The sequence below is a fragment of the Xyrauchen texanus genome, chromosome 30 (assembly GCF_025860055.1).
Source record: "Xyrauchen texanus isolate HMW12.3.18 chromosome 30, RBS_HiC_50CHRs, whole genome shotgun sequence".
In the NCBI taxonomy this organism is placed as follows: Eukaryota; Metazoa; Chordata; class Actinopteri; order Cypriniformes; family Catostomidae; genus Xyrauchen; species Xyrauchen texanus.
In genome coordinates, this window is record NC_068305.1 from 8,679,237 (window position 1) to 8,696,970 (window position 17,734).

The following is a 17,734-nucleotide window of genomic DNA, read 5'->3' on the forward strand; positions in this document are numbered from 1 at the left end:
TTATGTTGGGTACTTTGTATGTTCTAATACAGATTGTGCTAGTGTTTGGAGTATGTATATTTGGAGTTTCTAAATGAGCTTTGCTCTCTCACCAGCTAGAGCTTAGATGTTAGGAATTAAATCTGACTCTAATTCAGAGCAAATGATTCTGCAACGTTCAAATTATCAGCTTGCATGAGCAACTGTGTTTTGATTAGATGGGAACAATGGAAGCAGATGTAGGACCTCTCGTTGTGACGACTGTCACCCCAACAACCACTAGGCAAACCAGCTTTCAGAGAGGAACGGGATACACCTGTTCTCTTGTAAACGATTGAATACTCACTCCTGTGAGATAGAAGTAAATTCACTTTGGGCTCATGAACGTGGTGGCAGATTACATTTAACAGATAGAAATGGTGGAAATCCCCTCAGTGACATGAGCAAGTGATTTGGTTTGGATTTGATTTATCATCATGATTTCCTTGAATGAACATGCTGCTGGCTAGAATTAATGTCTCGGTGTAGCTATGGGCTGCAACGTCATGGGTTATGTTATGGGTTAACACATAAGTGGTTTGTCTTGATCAGCCAAAGTTTTGGCTGATTTGGTGGGTTGAGGGAGCATTTGCTTAACGAATTATAGAGTACAGTATGTATACATCGAACTATGGCAAGCTGAATTTAGGCCTACTTTTAATCGTGCCAGATATGAGTTATAGTTGTAGCTGAAATTCCATTTTTTTACTTTTAAGTCAGAGATCAAGACAAATCCTGTTTTTCATGATGTGAAATTGCTCATTAGTGAATGGTGACTAAAATGTGGCAGGGGCAGTGGTGGCTGACCAGAAGGTCAGGGGTTCAAGCCCCAGCACCACCAAGATGCCACTGTTGTGTCCTTGAGCAAGGCACTTAACTGCAGGTTGCTCCGGGGGGATTGTCCCTGTAATAAGTGCACTGTAAGTTGCTTTGGATAAAAGCGTCTGCCAAATGCATAAATGTAAATGTAAATGTCAAAGCTCCAAAAAGCACATTAAGGCATTGTAAAAGTAATTCATATGATGGCAGTAGTTTATCCCATTTCGTCTGAAGCGATCCAATCAGTTTACAGTGAAAACAGACCAAAAGTCAACTCCCTTTTCACTGTACATCTTGCCATTGCAGTCTCTAGGGACAATCGTGATATCAAGCTCGATTACACTTCTTAGTGCTTGACGTGTACGCAGAGAGCTAGATGGTGCTATAGTCACTGAGCTTGAAATCATCATCTAAGCAATTTATTTTTTATAAACATTTTCTTTTTTCCTGCACAGAGCATCAAAGAATGCCAAAATATTTGTGTATTATAATTTAAGCAACACAAGAGCAAGTGTACAGTGAAGACTGATTCATTTTCCATCTGCATGGTAGGCAACATGTATAATAAATAATATATATACCTTAATACAACATATTTTGATGATCTAGTATATAATGCTACAATCATTTAAAGGGATAGTTCACCCAAATATTAAAATGATTTTATAATTTACTCACTCTCAAGGCATCCCAGATGTGTATGACTTTCTTTTGTCTGCAGAACACAAGATTATCTCCATTCAATTCAAGTGAATGGTGAATAGAACTTTGAAGCGCCAAAAAGTACATAAAGGCAGCATAAAATTAATCCCTAAGACCCCATGTCTTCTGAAGTGATAAGATAGGTCTGGGTGAGAAACAGATCAATATTTAAGTCCTTTTTTACTGTAAAGCTCTACTTTCGCTTTTTAGGGTTATTAGGTCTAATGATTCAAACTCGCAACTCCAGGGGTGGTAGTCAGCATCTTTACTTGCTGAGCTACACAGGCCCCCAATCTTGGCTCATAATTAATTTTTACTTTAATAATGGCTTGGAAGAACTTTAAGTATTTCTCAGGAAACAGGCAAAATTCCATTGTTTTAATTTACTTTGGTTAATATTCACATTAAAGCTGCACTACGCAACTTTGTGCTCTCTAGCGACATCTGTGGTTGAAATATATAATTGCAAGCAATTTACGGAAGAACACTTTACATCCATTGTGTTTCGACACTACTGCTCTGGCAGATAAATCTCATGATTTTCACTTATAGCTTGTTTGTGATCATGACTACAAGATATTCAGTCATGACGTGCTATTTTCATGTTGCTGTTATTATGTTAAATGATAAAATATTTAAAAATGAAATATTCCTTGCTTTGGTGAAGATAAATAACACTCATTTAGGGCTGCAACTAACGATTATTTTGATAATCGATAATTAGAACGATTATTAGAACAATTATTCAACTATTCGGCGATTATTGGAAAGATTAATCATTAGCTCTTAACCGATTATTCTGCTTGTGTCCTGACTTAAAATGTTTTATTAAACGTGCTTACTAACAATAAAGAGGGAAAAAAAATTATCTTTTAAAAATACCTCTAAATGACATTCACTGAATTAAAGGGGGAAAAATACTTTTTATAAGTTTAATTCAGTAAAGAAATTCACTGCAAAAAAAATCCTAAACAAGATACATTTCATTGAAAAGCAACATATAAGATATTTACACCTGCTTTAAGAGAATGTATCTTAAATATACAGTAAGTGTATTTTGTATAAAAGTGTATTTTTTCACATGGTTATACTTCTGCGAGTGCAGTAAAAACTAAATATACTTATATTCAAGATCTGTTCTCCAAAAGCAAATCTAAATATCTTATATGCTGCTACTCATGTGAATGCATCTTCTTTTAAGGGCTTTTTAGATATTTTAAATTATTTGTATTTTTAATATTATATTCAAAATTCTCAGATAACAATTTATTCTTCTGCAGTATAGCTGCTAAAGAAAATGTACATTGTTTTAAAAGAGTTTTACATATTTATATTGGAAACTAAGCCAAAACAAAAACAAATCAAAATGTATTTTGTTGCAGTGTATAATGGGGCGAAGACTTCCTCTCTCACCTTTCTGTTCACTTCAATCCATCTTTAACTCACACAAAAAACAAACTCTCTCTTATTAATAAAGCTGCGAATTGCCAATTTTCTTCACAATAAGAAATGCACAGTGACACATATATTATGATTCAATAAGTCGCGAGCCATCACGTTATAATCTAGCTGCAGCAAGCATTCCCGCAACAGAGTGTGCATCAGCCGAGTGCAGATTCAATCTCTCCCCCTTAGATCGGGACATTCACTCAACTCATAGAAGAGGTGCTGACTTTTTCAGGGTTTGTAGTTATTTACATGATCTTCTTCCGTATTATTTGAACTTTAATAAAGCTATAACGCATTAAATATAACTGCATTTAAGATGTAACATTGGTGTGTTTCCTTTAAAGATGCTTGATACGCAAGTTTTGCTTCAGCGGAGAGGCAGCTCCAGCTCTGCTCATTTCACAACAAGAGTGCTTCTCTATTTAATTACTTTGTATTTTTGCATTATAATTCCCTCATACTTTGCGATCTACATCACCTGAAGCTGTTTGGAAAAGTTTAGAGTGCATCTTGACTGTGAGCTGTTTTCTTCCTCTCCTCAGTCAGACACGAACTGCAGTTCTGCTCTTGCGCATCATCATTATAGTTTAATGTGATTTCATGTTACGTGAAATTAGATCAAACGACTATTCGACACCGAAAATGTTTGTCATCAATCTTTTATTGTCGATAACGTCGACTAATCGTTTCAGCCCTACTCTCTGTAGAACTATAGCGCTTTTCTGACAGTAGGCCCCTACTCTCAAAGCACTTTTAAACTGATAACAAACCCACACCAGTTACCGGTATATTCTAATATGATTATTAAAGTGTTTTATCAGATGATTATTTAGCCTTTGTTTTGTTCTACATTTATTAATTTAAGAGATGAAACTCGTGATATGGCTGGTAGAGTTCAATGGAAGAATTTTTTCATTATGTACAGGCCAGTGTTAATCTCGACAATGAAATCACTGACGAAAACGTTCAAACGTGATTATATACTTCTCACCACAGTTGTAAAGAGTGGTTATCTGAGTTACTTGTAGACTTTGTCAGTTTGAACCAGTCTGGCCATTCTCTGTTGACCTCTCTCATCAACAAGGCGTTTCCGTCCCTTTATTGGATGTTTTTTGTTTCGGCACCATTCTGAGAAATTTTAGAGACTGTTGTGCGTGAAAATCCCAGGAGATCAGCAGTTACAGAAATACTCAAACCAGCCCATCTGGCACCAACAATCATCCATGCGATTATCTAATCAGCCAATCATTTTGCAACCGTGCATAAAATCATGCAGATACGGGTCAAGAGCTTCAGTTAGTGTTCACATAAACCATCAGAATGGGGGAAAATAATGTGATCTCAGTGATTTGGAGCGTGGCATGATTGTTGGTGCCAGATGTTATTCCTATTAACCCTAGCTTGGAATTTATGTAAGTTCTGTATCTGAACTCTCTAGTGAAACTTGTATTAGTGCAGTTTCAGGTTCAGAATAAGGCAGAAATGTGTTTGTTAAGGTACATTTGATTTTATTTTTTGCTTAATGCTTAATTGTTAACTATATTTATGTTTTTCCCCATATTGTGTTCTGAAAAACATTTTATCATGCTCTTTATGTCTATGTTCCATCACTACCATATGGATAGGTCAAAGGACCATACAAAAGGATAAATGGACAGGATCATTAGTTTCTAAGGAAACAGTGTCTGGGTGTGACATCCTAATGTTCCCTTAGTTTTATGGCCTTTTCTGAAGCAGAGGAAATGGATTTATTTTCATAGGTGCTCTCTTGAGACGTGCTCTCTTTTGCTCACAGATACGACCAAACCGGTGTAATTACACTAGGCTAGGCTCTGAGGCGTACGATCAAACTGGTGTGATCTGCATTTGTGCTGCTGTTTACCAGCAGAGAGGGACTGGAGCGGTTGTCATAATGAACCAGCTGTTCAAACAGTCCTTTCAACATCACAATATTGTAATTTTTTTAATGTTACAAACATTTGAATAATAAAGAAATAAAAGTATAAAGCCATTACCATCGGAGCGCAATGTTTTGATGCAGTTGCGTTGCCATGTATTCTGACGTCAAACAAAGAATATATAAACAAGCCAGTCCCCTTGAGCCTACTTCCATTCCTTCCATCACTCATTCTCACCACTTCCAGGACTGAGTGGAATGGCTCAAGCTTTAGAGCCTTGTATGCTTCTATTACGAACTCAAAATCCTATGTCGCACTGTATGAATACAATATGGCAGCATGCACAGCAGGTGTCATGATCATTTGAGTCCCCATGGGGGTAACCGTTTGTAATGCCTGAGCAAAAAATCATCATCATGTTATCGTGATAGCATTTCATTTGAAGTCTAGTCTAACTGAAAAACACAAACAATGACACATCTTTAATTTCACAATCTATAACTTCGGTTATATATTATTATGTGTAACATATGATTTAAAAGATATTAAATGTCATATTTACATAGTTAAAACTGTATATACAATGAAGTGAATTAAGATTTTTAATCAGGCACTGAATACAGTACCCATTACTAGCTCTTTGAGCCAGAGGAATCGCAGTGATGTCATATGGGGACTCGATATTGCAGCTGGACTCAATTGATCATGACATCGGCAATATTTTATTAGCAACTTATTATTTAAAGCAACTTAAATTCCAGTCTGATTCTCACACAAAGCTATATGTGGCTTCAGAAGACTTGGGAATATAGTGCATGAGTCACATGGACTACTTTTATGATGCTTTCATGGTACTTTTTTGTTATTTTTGATCATAATAGCACCTGGTCTCCATCCACGTCCAATGTACGGATGAAAGAAGCCCAGACATGGTGACAGAGATTTTTGGTTGAACTATTGTTTTAATGATGTGTAGCATTCTATAAGTGTTGCAAAAGTTCTCTTTTCTTTTGAGACCTCAAGCTCAAATAAATCTAAACTTTTTTTAGACTTCACTGCCAGATGATATCTGTCTGTCTTTTTCAAGATAACCACCTGTGAAAATACATTTGTCTGCATTTACAGTGTCCGGACCCAAATAAAACCATTACTTCACAAATCCAGTGATGAAATCAAATGAGATTCACAGTTTTGGCAGATGTTTTGTGTTGGGAGTTGATGGAGCTCAGAGATGTCTCATGCTATTTTACTGTGATTTACAGGTTTGAGGCCTCGTTGCCATGCCAGAGAAATCCCACAGTACAGCCCATGACGTTCCAATGGGTGAAGGTAAGATCTCACCTTTCAAACTACATGTATGTGGTACAAATTCTTACAGTCAAGGGAAACATTTAAAGCTGAAGTGTGTATTTTATGTGACCACTAGTGTAACCAAACAGGATTGCAAAAACATATTATTTTCCTGAATCAAACTACACTGGTCGAGCTGCATGTTTCGCTCTATCTATATATATTCAAAAGAATCAGCTCATAGTAGTCATCCATTTGGGAATCAGGTTACACCTGTTGCACTGTATGTTTTGTGCTGTAGATTCAAAACAGCCAACTCATATGAGTCATTCATCCAGGAATCGAACTACATGTGTCTCTATGTATGATTTATGCTGTAGATTCAGTTTCAGTTGCTGTAGAGTTATTATTTCAGGAGTTGGACTACACTAGTCATGCTGTTTTATTCTGTGTAGATTCAAAAGAACCGGCTCATAAGAGTAAGTTGTTCAGAAATCGGACTACACCGGATATGCTCTATATTTCGGTCTGTAGATTCAAAAGGTCTGGCTCATAAGTGTCATTCGTTCTGGAGTTGGACTACATTGGTCACACGATTTTATTCTTTATAGATTTAAATAACCTGAGAGTCATTTGTTCAGGAATCAGACTGCACAGGTTGCGCTGTATGTTTCACATTTTAGATTCAAAAGAACCAGTTCATTAGAGACATTAGTTCAATAATTGGACTACACTAATCATGCTGATTTATTCTCTGTAGATTCAAAATAACCTGCTCATAAGAGACATTTGTTCAGAAATCGGACTAACTGGATGCGCTGAATGTTTCTCACTGTATATAGTAAACGGCTCATGAAAGTAATTAGTTAAAGAATGGGACTACACTGGTCATGCCATATGTTTTGCGCTGCTCATTTTGTGGTGGTGTTGCAGTGCAAATGGCAGCACAGAAAAAAAACTGTCATTTTAGCAAAGTGTTGCATCCGCATTGGCAGAAGAATGCATGTTTGTGAGCCATTAACAGAACCAAAAGTCATGAAAAACATTTGTTTGTGGTATTTTTTTATTTTATTTTTATGTAACTGGTCAGTTCCCAACCCTAATAATAATAAGGGGCTTAAAATAAAGTGAGTAATATTTGGCTGGTCATGTGATCTTAACATGCCAGACTACACAAGGGTGTGAATTTGAATCATTCCTGTAGGTGAAAAGCATTTTTAAGTGGAAAAAATGACTCTGTGCACTTTAAAATTTAGGTGACAAGTGTGTTGTTACTTAAATTGTGTGACACTCAATCAAATGTGATCAGTGCTTTTGAAGGTGAAGTATACACTCACCTAAAGGATTATTAGGAACACCTGTTCAATTTCTCATTAATACAATTATCTAATCAACCAATCACATGGCAGTTGCTTCAATGCATTTAGGGGTGTGGTCCTGGTCAAGACAATCTCCTGAACTCCAAACTGAATGTCAGAATGGGAAAGAAAGGTGATTTAAGCAATTTTGAGCGTGGCATGGTTGTTGGTGCCAGACGGGCCGGTCTGAGTATATCACAATCTGCTCAGTTACTGGGATTTTCACGCACAACCATTTCTAGGGTTTACAAAGAATGGTGTGAAAAGGGCAAAACATCCAGTATGCGGCAGTCCTGTGGGCGAAAATGCCTTGTTGATGCTAGAGGTCAGAGGAGAATGGGCCGACTGATTCAAGCTGATAGAAGAGCAACTTTGCCTGAAATAACCACTCGTTACAACCGAGGTATGCAGCAAAGCATTTGTGAAGCCACAACACGCACAACCTTGAGGCGGATGGGCTACAACAGCAGAAGACCCCACCGGGTACCACTCATCTCCACTACAAATAGGTAAAAGAGGCTACAATTTGCAAGAGCTCACCAAAATTGGACAGTTGAAGACTGGAAAAATGTTGCCTGGTCTGATGAGTCTCGATTTCTGTTGAGACATTCAGATGGTAGAGTCAGAATTTGGCGTAAACAGAATGAGAACATGGATCCATCATGCCTTGTTACCACTGTGCAGGCTGCTGGTGGTGGTGTAATGGTGTGGGGGATGTTTTCTTGGCACACTTTAGGCCCCTTAGTGCCAATTGGGCATTGTTTAAATGCCACGGCCAACCTGAGCATTGTTTCTGACCATGTCCATTCCTTTATGGCCACCATGTACCCATCCTCTGATGGCTACTTCCAGCAGGATAATGCGCCAGGTCACAAAGCTTGAATCATTTCAAATTGGTTTCTTGAACATGACAATGAGTTCACTGTACTAAAATGGCCCCCACAGTCACCAGATCTCAACCCAATAGAGCATCTTTGGGATGTGGTGGAACGGGAGCTTCGTGCCCTGGAGGTGCATCCCACAAATCTCCATCAACTGCAAGATGCTATCCTATCAATATGGGCCAACATTTCTAAAGAATGCTTTCAGCACCTTGTTGAATCAATGCCACGTAGAATTAAGGCAGTTCTGAAGGCGAAAGGGGGTCAAACTCAGTATTAGTATGGTGTTCCTAATAATCCTTTAGGTGAGTGTATGTCCAAACACTCATTATATGGAAACATTTTGATGTCTAGAGTATGAGCTGTGGTGTTTGGCCACAGGAATGTTGCATTTTGAAAACCTTTCAAAGACCACGTGACCTCGGACTACTACAAAAACCAAGAAACTATTCTAGTGTCATTTGTATTGGCTGAGCTTTTATTTGGCAGTGAATATGAGTCAGTATGTTCTTAGGTTTGACTGGTGGATTGACTTCAAAGGAAGTGGAGCTCGAGAGATTTTCAGAGAATTTATTATAGGCTCACACAACTCAATATGAAGCTGCCATCAGAAAATGATATCCAGACAGACTCCTGCTGTTTATACAGTTTTAAGCAGACCCAGACAGAATCTGTGGAGTTTGTCGCACTTTCTGCACTGATTCTGGAAGTAAAAATCCAATAAATTTTTTCCATAAGGTAATTGAATATTATCTGTAGTTATAAACCTTTAAAGACAGAACTACCGTAATATCAGAGGTTGTTAATTTGTCATATATGCTTCAGCTGAAGTATCAGTCCGCATTGTTTCAACTTCATTTGTTAAAAATCATGTTAAATAGCATAATACCTGGTGAAGAACTGCACTACCCATGATCCTAAGGAGGACATTCCACCAATCAGACAATTGCAGCAAACAAACTGCATCAAAACAGCACGTCAATGACTGCCCACCACCATGACATTCTGTGAATGACAAAATCAAGTTGGTCTGCCTAACAATTTACAAATTTGTGAATCGTAACTCAACAGTTTTTCAAATGTTTTAATTGAATTACTTCATTCATGTCATTTGCACTTCAAATCTGTTTTTATGCTTATTAGGGCATCACACCGAATCTAGGCGCCCTTCTTGGTGCTTGACAGGCCTAAAAATTAGCTTAGCAACATGCTAACTCAAAACAGTCAGGATAAATTGTGTAGTATTCCAAATCAGTCACTTATGAGATTTCATCTCTCAAAAGGCAGCTGCCTATGTAGGCAGTAAATAGCGAAGCAACTTACCAGGTTTTTAAACAGACCCATCTTGGCCCTAAATGTCTGATTTTGAAATCGGTTTACCATGATTCTGTGTGCTATGTTAAGGATAATGTACAGTGCACCCATTTTACGATAACAACATTACTAATAACATTAATGGTACATTATTCCACTTATTACATGTCTACTAACCAAATAATATGTAGACATAAAATATTTATTTGTGTTGAAATGATTCGATTAGCTTACTTTAGAGTTCGCACAGTGATCTGAGAAGTAGGAAAGATGACTTGCAATACCGGGATGACCGTTCTGACATGTACGGTTGTTATTCAGAAATATCAGACCACTAGATGGCACCATTAACCAATCAGAATAGATTATTCCAGAGACTCGTGAAATAAGTTTTTCTATCGCATCTCTTTAAATGTATTCCTTGCTTGTTGAATTACACAGAGTTTAGTTTTAGTAAACCATCTTGATTTTGTTTTTGATATTTCCACAATACTTCATGTTGATTTTTAGGTCTTGCTGTTCTCTGATTCAAATTGTATAATAGTTCTTCATAAACTTAAAATTCACATTTTTGACACAAGTATGCAGGTATTTCAACATCCTTGGGGTCAAGTTTTTCTAGTTAGTCCAACACTTTTAAAGGCATCTGCGCTATGCTGAATCCTCTGGCCCGCAAGCCAGATCTTATCATGTCAAGAGGGTTGGAATGTTTTTGAACAAACTGAATTGGATCCTGGAAAGGAAGTCAGTGGATTTTGGAGTTATTTCCAGTCAGTTTGATAAGGAATGAATTGCATTTATGAGCTACAATAGGTAGTGAATGTCAGGGGCGTATCTGCTTAGTTACCCCATAAATTATAATAACCTGTAAAACCACTTCCACGTTTTCAGTTTGAACTGAGAGTTGGCTTTTTAAGTTTGTTAATTGGTCCTGTCTTTTAAAGTCTGGCATCTCTGATAAAATAATTCGAATAGTCAAACATGAAATATAGAAATGGACAGAAAAGCGTTCTGCAGAGGTCAGAAGAGGAAAAAAAGGGAAATTCCTCTTTTATGAGTGATTGATGACAGAAAGTTGGAAATTTGGTTCCCTCTAATCATTAATCCATGCTGCCTGAGCTTTTATTACTAAGTTGCGTGGAGCAGAAGACTTTGGTATTTGCTTATTCATGTAAAACATGTGTATGTGTTTTATTTTATTTGCAGGAGCACTGAACATATATGCAAACATGTGTTCATCTGCATGACATCAGAATAGTAAAAGTTTGATTTAATCTTTATCGTTAACTTTATGATTTTTATATGACCTTTTCCTGCACCAAACCACTAAGAATGGTGTAATTTCCTGTCTTTCAGACGGTGAAAAAAATGACAATCTGTTTACAGAATCGTGTCACATATATGTATATTTACACCAATAGCATTAGCCTAAATGTAAGTTCAGCAAATAAAACATGACATCTTGTAGTTATAGATTGTTATAGATGTAATGTATGAATGCTAACAGCTCCAGATTCACCAAAGTGGCATTCAACTGATCACAAATTATAGTCGGGACATTACTGATGTAAAAAACAGCACCATCACTATTTGAAAAAAGTGATTTTTGATCAAATCTAGACAGGCCCCATTTCCAGCAGCCATCACTGCAACACCTAATCATGCTAAATTGCTAATTTGTTACTGTAAAATCACTTGCCATTAAATCAAACACCGCTGAAAGCTTGTTTTGTGATTTGCCACAGTATTCAATAGACTGACAGGTCTTAAGGTCAATATTAGGTCAAAAATGGCAAAAAAGAAACGGCGTTCTCTAGAAACTCGCCAGCCAAAAAACGAAGTTTTTTTTCAAAGTTGTACACTACAGTCTTCAAAGACAAAGGACAACTGTCTCTAACAAGGACAGAAAGAGATATGGAAGATCAGATGTACTACTGAACAAGAGGATCAGTACATCAGAGTCTCTAGTTTGAGAAATAGACGCCTCACATGTCCTCAGCTGACAGCTTCATTGAATTCTACCCGCTCAACACCAGTTTCATCTACAAGACTAAAGAGAAGACTCAGGGGTGCAGGCCTTATGGGAAGAATTGCAAAGAAAAAGCAACTTTTGAAACAGAAGAACAAAAAGAAAATATTAGAGTGGGCAAAGAAACACCGACATTGGACAACAGATATTTGGAAAAGAGTGTTATGGATCTTAACCCCATTGACCTTTTATGGGATCAGCTAGACTGTAAGGTGTGTGTGAGAAGTGTCAAGTGCTACAGGAAGTGTGGGGTGAAATGTCACCTGAGTATCTGGACAAACTGATAGCTAGCATGCCAAGGATCTACAAAGCTGTCATTTGCTGCACTTTTAGGATTTTTCGATGAGAACTCTTAAGTAACTTTTCACATTATTTATGTCCTGACTACACATTGTGATCAGTTGAATGCCCCTTTGGTGAATAAAAGTACTAATTTCTATCCATAAAAGCAAAATCTGATTAAGATGTGCTTCGGGTCACATATGGTCAGTGCTAAATGCAGGTGTAAACGTTTTGTAATCATAAAAGGTAGTCAAAAACGCATGTGACCACTTTGCATTCAAGGCGTAAATGCTAATCCATCCAAGGCGTAAATGCTAATCCATCCTGTATGTGTCCCAGACAGCAGCGAAGCACCACACCTCGCCTTTAAACGATTACGAGCGGCTTTAAAGGGCCCATATTATGATAATTTATAGATTCATGATTTTATTTTGTGCACTGGGTGTACACTGTAGCTTCAACACAAAACTCTGAATTTGAACTCTCAGCAGCAGATAAATCCATAAATAATCAAGCATACTTACACATACAGTACAGTATCTGCTGTTTAGAAACAAATTACATAGATACAGTACATAAACAAGTTATCACCCAAAAACATGCATAAACACAATACCTACAATACATACACAGACTGCCATCAACCAACCAATTGCACACTGCCCATCGTACAACACTCTTGTAGTCATCATAATGGTAAAAATTACCATTTGTCATCATTAAAAAAATTTAATAAAAACATCACAAGGTGTACAAGTTTATAGTTACAATTAAAAACAGAGTTATAGGGGTAAACCTCTGGCTGACTTGCCATTTAGGGCTTTGATGGACAGGGGGACAAAGGAGTTCTTAAAACAGTTAAGCCTACACCGTGGGGCTCTGAAACGTCTGCCTGAGGGAAGAAGCTCATACACAGTGTGGAGACCATGGGTGGGTTCTGAAATAATTTTTTGGTTATGGTTGTACTGCTGAGGAATATTGGTAAAAATACATTTTAACCACTGATTCTTCAATTTGGCTGCCTTTTGGGAGTCCAAACAAAGAGGTTTTGCTTTCGCAGTGAAGCAAACAGTGTCTTCTCGACATTGCGACAACACTAACCCAACTCATCCTATCCTCTGCTATAACTTCGTTTGATTGAGGGCAGGCCAAAGTAGCCCTTTGACAGGCATTATTCAAATGTGTTACATAGTAATGTAGATACTTAATGGAAGAAATGGCTGGACTACAATCCAGCCATTTCTTGTAGTTCTTGAGCAGTGTTGTCTGTGGGAAAGAATAAATCCCTTTTGAATGGACTTTGTGCTTTGTAACTTTGTAGACCTTTTACATGTACATACAGCTATATTACACACTAAAGGAAAGGTAAAGTCTCAAAAAGCATAATAGGGCTTCTTTAAAAGGAAAAGGCAGACATATTGATTGATGCATGTAGTCATGAAACTGAGACCCTCCCCTTAAAATCTGTACACAAGTTGCAATAGCAGATGTATTTAAGCAACCAGGTGTAAACAGCGATGTTTCTTGGTTGACAACATGTGATCGGATCACACAAGACGCATCTTAATACCAGGTGTAAACAAGGTCCAACATTTGAACAGCTGCATTTGATGTACACATTCTAGACAGTAAACGTTTGCCCTTCATTGCAGGTGAGAACTAGTGCACGTTTGTTTTGAGCCCTGCTGTCCTGTGCAGCAGAGAGTTTACAGGCCTGGGGCTGTTTCTAGCAGGTAAATGGATTAACAGGCTGGATTAGCTGGAGGTGAATGGACAGAATTTACCCGCTGTCTCCTCTGGTTAGTGTAAAGCCTGATCTATCAAGTGGGAGTGGCAGCTTGTGACCTGCAGTGGCCCCCTTTTTTGACGGTCATTAATACATTGATGTATACAGTATCTCACAAATAAATCCTTAAGTTTATCACAGCAAGTCATTCATACCATTTGGATATGAATCATACACACGGTTAAGGTAAAAAAGAAATCATATATTTGTGAGTCACAATAACCAGCTTAATCCTGTCTGGAACATTATTATTGATGTGAAATACTGTATTCTAAATTTAAATGATTAAAATAATTTGCTCTATGCTTCCTAGCATATTGTGAGCTGTATCTATGGTCTGTTTTGAAGTAGAACTAGTTTATGTCACAGTTTCAGAAGTATATATACGTATATTTTTCCTGTATTAGGGCATATATTATTTCCAATCATGGAATATTATGCATGTAATATTTAGTAGGTCTGACAATTTAACCGGTTAATTTAGTAAGAATAATGCGTTACAAAATAATGCGTTAAAAATGTACGCAATGAATTATGCCTCCTCACGTGTTCATAAATTCTGTAAAAAAGTATGCATTTTCCTACCACCAGAGCAGATTAATCTTGAAGTACATGTAGCTTTGTGTTTTTAAGAGCTGTTTCAGCAGGGGGCAGTCAGCATGTCTCAACAAGCCTCACAAGCAGCGCTGCCACGGATTGAGAGGTGGTGACACAGGACGCATACTCATTGGCCAGAATAATGCAATATATTTCTGAATATATATATATTATTGCTGTCGATTTAACGCGTTAATTCAGTGCGATTTAATTTTACAAAAAATAATGCGGTAAAAACATCTACGCAATTAATCGCAATGCCCCCCCTGACCGTAATATGGAAGATTCCTGAGAAATGCAAGCTTGTAGTACCACCTGTTTACTCCAGAGGGCAGTATGTGAAACTTCAGCTGTATGGCAATGCACAGTTTATACTGTGAAGAAAACAACCAGACAGCACAACACAGACATGCATTACGTTCAAAACACTCGATAGAGCTCAAATTCGAACTAAGGGATCTCACGATGTGTTCTAAGTATTAAACTATATTTAACTTGACGGGTCCTTAAACAAGCCCTTATAATAAATCTCGAACTGATTGACAAATTCACTTGTGAAATGATTGCTGTGAACTGTATGCCAATGATTGGCTTATGTTCAATAATATGGTAGCAAATACATTGTATTCTAAAGCCGCTTTTTGAATTGTCTTTTCAATGATTAACTCTTCTGCCACAAGAATGTAATGCATTTTAGTTATCTGAATATTTTTTTTATTTTATTTATATATATCCATCCATCTTCAACCACTTATCCAAAGTCGGGTCACGGGGGCAGCAGCTCCAGCAGGGGGCCCCAAACTTCCCTATCCCGAGCCACATTAACCAGCTCTGACTGGGGGACCCCGAGGCGTTCTCAGGCCAGTGTGGAGATGTAATCTCTCCACCTAGTCCTGGGTCTTCTCCGAGGCCTCCTCCCAGCTGGACGTGCCTGAAACACCTCCCTAGGGAGGCGGCCAGGGGGCATCCTTACCATATGCCCAAACCACCTCAACTGACTCCTTTCGACGCAAAGGAGCCGCGGCTCTACTCCGAGCTCCTCACGGATGACTGAGCTCCTCACCCTGTCTCTAAGGGAGAAGCCCGCCACCCTTCTGAGGAAGCCCTCAGAAGTGTGTGTGTGTGTGTGTGTGTGTGTGTGTGTGTATAATCTTTTTATATTTAAAGATAACTATGTATCATTATTTCATCATTATATATTTAATTATTTTTAAATGAGGGCTTTCTCAGCAAATATTTGTATATGCGATTAATCATGATTAATTAATCGAGACACCATGTAATTAATTCGATTAAAAGTTGTAATCGATTGACAGCCCTTCATATATACACAATGCATCTGGAAAGTATTCACAGCACTTCACTTTTTTCCACATTTTGTCATGTTACTGCCTTATTCCAAAATGGATTAAAGTTATTATTTTTCTCAAAATTCTACAAACAATACCCCGTAATGACAATGTGAAAGAAGTTTGTTTGAAATATTTGCAAATGTATAAAAAAAAAAAAAAAATCACATGTACATAAGTATTCACGCCCTTTGCCATGACACTCAAAATTGAGCTCAGGTGCATCCTGTTTCCACTGATTATCCTTGAGATGTTTCTACAACTTGATTGGAGTCCACCTGTGGTAAATTCAGTTGATTGGACATGATTTGGAAAGGCACACACCTGTCTATATAAGGTCCCACAGTTAACAGTGCATGTCAGAGCACAAACCGAGCCATGAAGTCCAAAGAATTGTCTGTGGACCTCCGAGACAGGATTGTATTGAGGCACAGATCTGGGGAAGGGTACAGAACAATTTCTGCAGCATTGAAGGTCCCAATGAGCGCAGTGGCCTCCATCATTCGTAAATGGAAGTTTGGAACCATCAGGACTCTTCCTAGAGCTGGCCGCCCGGCCAAACTGAGCGATCAGAGGAGAAGGGCCTTAGTTAGGGAGGTGACCAAGAACCTGATGGTCATTCTGACAGAGCTCCAGCATTTCTCTGTGGAGAGAGGAGAACTTTCCAGAAGAACAACCATCTCTGCAGCACTCCACCAATCAGGTCTGTGGCCAGACTGAAGCAACTCCTCAGTAAAGGGCACATGACAGCCCGCCTGGAGTTTGCCAAAAGGCACCTGAAGGACTCTCAAACCATGAGAAACAAAATTCTCTGGTCTGATGAAACAAATATTGAACTCTTTGGCCTGAATGGCAAGTGTCATGTCTGGAGGAAACCAGGCACTGCTCATCACCTGGCCAATACCATCCTTACAGTGAAGCATGGTGGTGGCAGCATCATACGTTGGGGATGTTTTTCAGCGGCAGGAACAGGGAGACTAGTCAGGATAGAGGGAAAGATGAATGCAGCAATGTACAAAGACATCCTTGATGAAAACCTGCTCCAGAGCGCTCTTGACCTCAGACTGGGGTGAAGGTTCATCTTCCAACAGGACAACGACCCTAAGCACAGCAGCCAAGATAACAAAGGAGTAGCTACGGGACAACTCTGTGAATGTCCTTGAGTGGTCCAGCCAGAGCCCAGACTTGAACCCGATTGAACATCTCTGGAGAGATCTGAAAATGGCTGTGCACCGACGCTCCCCATCCAACCTGATGGAGCTTGAGAGGTCCTGCCAAGAAGAATGGGAGAAACTGCCCAAAAACAGGTGTGCCAAGCTTGTAGAATCATACACAAAAAGACTTGAGGCTGTAATTGGTGCCAAAGGTGCTTCAACAAAGTATTGAGCAAAGGCTGTGAATAGTTATGTACATGTGATTTTTTTATTTTTTATTTATTTATTTATTTTTATTTATTTTTTTATTTGTAATAAATTTGCAAAGATTTCAAACAAACTTCTTTCACATTGTCATTATGGGGTATTGTTTGTAGAATTATCAGGAAAATAATTAATTTAATCCATTTTGGAATAAGGCTGTAACATAAACAAATTTGGAAAAAGTGAAGGACTGTGAATACTTTATGGATGCACTGTATAGATGGATGGATAGATAGATGGATGCACTGTATATATCAGAATATATTTATTTGGGTGATATACTGTATAATATATTTATAATCATTTTAACCTAGCCCTAAAACATAAAATAAAGCACTATGACAAGTGTTACAAATAAAACATGGCGGTATTACATCAAAATTAAAAATTTCAGGGGGCATTCTGTTCGTTTTTGGTGGCATTTTTCCCAGAGCCCCTATTGAAGTATCTCTGCTTTCTAGTTGTCTTTGGTGCTTTCTTCCAAAGCAGCTGGCAATTTTTTGTTTTGGAAGTTTTCCTGAGAGGTCTGTGTAATACAAAACAC